Source organism: Ixodes scapularis, unplaced genomic scaffold, assembly GCF_016920785.2.
Source record: "Ixodes scapularis isolate PalLabHiFi unplaced genomic scaffold, ASM1692078v2 PGA_scaffold4__175_contigs__length_147842914, whole genome shotgun sequence".
NCBI classification, from domain to species: Eukaryota; Metazoa; Arthropoda; class Arachnida; order Ixodida; family Ixodidae; genus Ixodes; species Ixodes scapularis.
The window spans coordinates 64,936,030-64,941,672 of record NW_024609879.1 but is presented as its reverse complement, the minus strand read 5'-3'; the positions used below and the strand labels follow the sequence as shown (position 1 = coordinate 64,941,672).

The window sequence follows — 5,643 nt, the reverse complement described above, 5'->3', positions numbered from 1 at the left end:
TCGCGAAGCGTTTGCGGATGCGGTTGGGGAACGGCTCCGTTCACATACACCAGAACGCGATCGGCGGTTTCTCGGCGGTTACCAATTGCTTCGCCATCTTTCGAGACTTTCGTTTGGCAACCATGTTTTACAATCCAAAATCCACTCTGCTCTACAATCCAAACTGAAGCCGAATCCTCTCGGCTTGCGGCTTGAAAAGAAACATGGACGACTCCACGAGCGACGGCAGTGACGAAGAAGCTCTTGCAGTTGCTTTGGTGACGCTAGTTTTGGCGTCCGCTGAAACAAGCGAGCGGCGGCGTCCTCTTAGATGGTGGGTCCGTCCTTGCTTCCGTGACCGTGACGAGAATGGACAGGGGGCGAACCTCGTTCCCCTTCTTCGGGAGCGGGACCTTGAGTACTACCGGGAGTAAGTAATTCGTTCGCTTTTGCATTGCCTACTCGCGTAAAGACAACATCCCAGATCGATCATGCATAGGACGTTATTTTACCAGCTTCCTGAGGATGCCTCCCAGCGCCTTCGATACAATCCTCGGCTTGATCGGCGACAGAATCAGGAAAGAGGACACAAACTTCCGCAAGGCCATTCCTCCGGACGTGCGCCTCGCCCTCACCATCAGGTAATTGCCAGTGAAGTAGGGAGCATTAGATTGAATGCGGGATATAAGGAAAAATGTGTAGTCCTGCAAAGAATGCAGACGCATGTACAGCCTCCAAAGTTTTTAACGATGTCGCGCGAACGCCGACCGGCTGGTAGATCAACACGAATTAGGAAATTCGCGAGGCTAGGCGTTCGTGTACGCCTCGACCGGCCGGTCGGCGTTCGCGCGATATTGTTGAAAAATCTGGAGGCTGTACTTTCGTAATTACTGGGTTGTACCGAAGTACGTGTCATTTCTAGCCGTCGTGAGTTCTCTCTATCTCGTTGATGATGGGACACCCAATAATACAGATGCAGGAGAGCACACATCGTTAACGCGAAAATTTGGAAATTAAAAAAAAATGGTAATTGCTCCATGTTGCTATTTTGGTTTAGTCTCCGCCTGTTTATAGACGCGTTCTTTTGCCTCTGTGGCAACACATTCCCAGCAGTCGGGGAATATTCTGATTTGTGGTGATGTTAAGTGTACTACTGCTTTCAATATGAATGTATTAATTAAATTCTGCCCAATGTATACTTGGCAGAAATCTCATTTCTTTATTACTGCTCTTTTTTTTTCTTCTTTTTATTAAGGTTTCTTGCCGCTGGGGAGACGTTGAAAAGCGTATCCTACAACTTCTTGACGGCAAGGTCAACATGCTGCGAGATAATACCCGAGGTATGCAGCGCCCTCTGGGAGGTGCTTGGGCCTGTCTAGGTGGCATGCCCAAAACAGCCCGAACAGTGGAAAAAGGTAACTTTTTTTTTATATCACCACTGCTCACTTCCTCTATTCTTTGTGCACGGGTAATATAAATAGCGATCATGCAAAGCTCTAGAAAAATGTTCATCTGGTGTAACTTTGCCCAATTGCAGTGTAATTTTCGTTTTTCTGTGGTGGGAACAATGCTGGTGTGGCACAAATCAGTGGCAGTGTCTGTTAGTGCACCGCAGCTCAGAGCACGTGGAGCGAAACCTTGTGCTGTATAATACAGGGATCCTGTAATCAATCACCATTCCTACCCATTTCGATCAGATTGGATGAGCATCATACCGGCGTCTGGCCGTGTATGACTACTGTGTTATGCACGTTAAAGGCCCCAGCATGAGCTTCCGGAAGTGGGTAAAAGCACGGGAGGCAGCTGAAATGAAGAGCTGACTTGGTGCCAACAGCTGCTTTGGTCACGCTTGGGAGGGTCCTTGGAGGGGGATTAAAGCAGCTGTTGGCACCAAGTCGGCTCTCCCTTTCGTCCGATAGCGTCTCTTAGTTTTGGTCATTGTTGGGGGCGTGTACCTCTGTAGCGTCATGTCGACTCCAGAAGCCCCCTACCTCCATGTATGAAACAAACATGCTTCTAAGGTGCTTGAGGCGTGTCCACAGATTATTCGGTCATCGCCTCTGCAGCGAATAACGTATGTTTTGCATGATGTATGAGCAGTGCGACTGCGGCTTTATGGTTCCTACTTGTGATGGCGTAATAATGCGGAGAGCAAGTTCACCTGCCTGCTTCTTGCACAGGGCTCTTATTGGCTGGTTGAAAATTGAAAAAAAAAAGGGAGTAGACCTCGAGGCATCTACATTCAGGTCTCCTACTATCCTTTCAAAATTCAGTCGAAGCCAATTAGAGCTCGGTTTCGTTCTGACATCACCACAACTTCTGCACAAGAAGCAGACAACTTGCTCTCTGCATAGGGTTATCAAATGTGAACGACAAGCTGTACAGCTTTGAGTGCTGCAACACTCAAATATTTTCTGCCAATGAAAAATTTATGCGGTACATAGATTATTTCTCATGTCTCGTTCTGATCAATTCTTCTGTGCATCCTAGCAGGCTCAAGCTTTCCAGGAGAATAAGAAGTAATGTTGAATCTTTATTTTTTCCTTTTCGAATAGATCGCCGCTGAATTCGAAGAAAGGTGGAACGTTCCAAACTGTTTGGGAGCCATAGACGGCAAGCACATCACTATCGAGTGCCCTTCACTCTCTGGCATCCTGCATCGGAACTACAAGAGATCTTTCAGCAAGTCCTTGTTGGCAATTAGTGATGCTAAGTACCGGCAAGTTTCGATTTTTTATTACTAAACGTTAAGTTAATATACAAGGCAAAAGATATGCATATACAGAATAAAGGCGACAAATCCCCTACTTTAAGGCAAATTATCAGGGAAAGTAGATCTAAAAATATCAGGTTGAAAAAAGAAACACAACTGCTCAAAACAGAAACCGGACTAGGGAGGAAGAAGAAATATAGAGAAGGACAGAGTTGGCAGAAGTCACGTGGCTGTGCAACTTGTTTTCTTCAGTCACCATATTTGCGGCTTTTTAGAAGCCACAAAAAATGGGTATCATAAACCATAGAAAACAGCACATGACCATAAAGAAGAAAGTGGGTGCGACTCGAACCGGTCAGTTCTTGATGAGCGGGTTTCGGGCGGAAAAAAAACGAATTTTGAGCCGCAAATTGTCTTCTGGGTTGTTGGGCTCTTGTATGTCATGTACAAATAAAAACCTTGGCAAGCATAAATACCCCGTCAGTGTCCCTTTAAAGGGCAACTCCGCTCAATTCCAAGAATTTTGGGATATTGAGTTATTTCACATTAAACAGCACTAATAAAGGGCACTACGTTATTTCCTATGTGAAAAATGAGATACATATTGTACAATCTTATTTTATACATGAGCAGAAGTCAAAACCGAAACTTTGGCTTCGTCAGAACGTTGGCCTCGGGCCGCCAAAGACGTGGTACGAAATGTCACATGATCCTCTACGCAATGACGGGCGGCCCCCGGTGGGGCGGGCGTACGCCAGGCGAAAGCGTTATCTGCACCACACTCCACCAATTTTTGGTGTCTACTACATTGAACGAAGGGGTCACAACTTTGGCATCAGTCTTTGCACGTGATGTGAACAAGCTCCCAGACATAATATTCACAAACGGTGAGAGTGAGATGACGACGACAGTTGTGACGCAGGAAACGGAGGAGACGGCCGGACGGCTCCCAAGAAGCACGCTGCGTAGGCACGTTACGATAATCACGTGAATGCCGCTGAGCACTGAGAGGACATGTTGCAGGCGTAACATGTTATGCTCGCCGAAAGTGTTAAAGGGGTAGTGCAACAATTTTAATGTTGAAAGAATGGGCACCTTGTATTTTTTATAATGTTTATGAAAGCTCAAGTAACCAAAAACGTGTCTACTTGCCCCGAAAATCTGCTATTCCGCTGCGGAAATGCAAAGAAAATACTAATTATTTGCTGCTCTGCAGTCGCGTGTCGCGCTTACGGGAACTACGATGACATTGTCTCTGGGTATATGTGAAAGTCAACCAAACCTGTCCCCCCCTGCTGCCACACTCGCTGTCAGCCGAGTGGCGAACCGCCTTTTGTGTCGATCGTTCGCCGCAAACCTTCAACGATGCTAATCCTTTACAAGTCGATAGTTGCGGAGGAAGCAGCTGGCGTCTCTGAAGCGAGTACCGATGCACATAGAGTGAAAGCTGAAGCTGCGGAGCCCAGCAAATCATGGGTTGAATCCCCAACTCTGACCGGTTTGATCTATATTAGCATTGTACTTGCATGCGGCCAAATATCATTGCTGTGTGGTGCTGAATAAAGGGATAGCGAACCGAAATTAGGATTACAGAAAGCAATGCAGGAGCTGTAGGCGGGACGCTGCAATCCCTACAAAACTACTCGTAAGGTGATATCTTGAATGGACAGCCCTATTTTCGGAAAAAGCGGTCGAGATTGAACGAGGCCGACGAGGTGAGTGATGTGAAGATATCTCGTTTCCTCCTCTCTTTGCTTTGCCCCCTCAAGGCGGAGAAGACGCCAGGCCATTCCCTCTCCTTCTCGGAGAATCAAGACGTAAACATTTCTGTCACATACGCCTCTTCTTTTTCTTTTTTTTTTTTTTTTTTGGGGGGGGGGGGGGATATGGCCATCCGTTTTAGATATTGCTGTACGAGTGATATCTTGGTGTTTGTAGCATCCCGTTACACGCTTTTGCCACCGTGTTTTCTGGAATCCAGATTTCGGTCCAGCATCCCTTGAACCAACACAGGTTAGCGGTTTGTATTGCACTGGTTAAATTTATAATCTACAGCCCAGATGCCCGCTGCGGCCGACTGACTTTCAGCTGTCTATACATACACACAGCACAATTATTATTATGAGGTCTAGCTGTTGCATTTTAGTTGGTGTTATTTGCATTTTAGTTGGCATTTTAGCTAATGTTAAAAAAAATCCCATTCTTATCCCAGGTTCCTCTACGTTGAAGTTGGCCATCACGGAAGTGAAAGCGAGGGGGGCATCTTTGCCCGCAGCAAGATCCAGCAGCTAGCTCATCGTCTCTGGGGAGCAGGGACTGCCTTCTCCAACAGCTGTTGGAGAAGAAGGGGAACTACCCTACTACATGGTGGGGGACGAGGCCTTTCCGCTAAAACATTACCTGATGAGGCCATACCCAAGAAAAAGTATGTAATGCCTGGCTTTTTTCATGTCGTATTTTTAGCATATTGTTCAAGAATAAAATAATGAACACCATGCCGCCACCTTTTATTGTAGTTGAATACAATTGTTTGAGAAAAGACATTTATCACTAATATACCGTATTTACTCGAGTAATAGCCGCACTATTTTTATGGACAGGGCTTTTGCATCTACTTTCCCACAGAACACATACGTATACAGCCAATCATTGCACTGACCATAAATAACATAGCGAATAGCCAGATCGAGAACACTATTCTCCATGCAAATGCAATCTTCGCAGATGGTATCTTCGCATGAAGACATTATCTCTGTCCTGTAAACAGCTGGTGCTTCGTCTCGGGCGATTCTGGTTTTTGCGCATGCGCAGTGCGCACACCTGGTGGGGGCAAACGGGGGCTTGTTCGTAAACAGTGTGCTGATAGATAGACTATACATGGCTTGCACTCGTGTCACATCAGTGGGCATCGTGAAAAACCTTGCCATTGTGCATGTACCCTGTGCAGTTTA

General features: G+C 46.3%; 1 pseudogene; it reads left to right on the top strand.

The window, feature by feature from the left end:
• The first annotated feature begins 292 nt into the window (after positions 1-292).
• Positions 293-4,986, top strand: LOC121047730 (annotated as a pseudogene).
• The last annotated feature ends 657 nt before the right edge of the window (positions 4,987-5,643 follow it).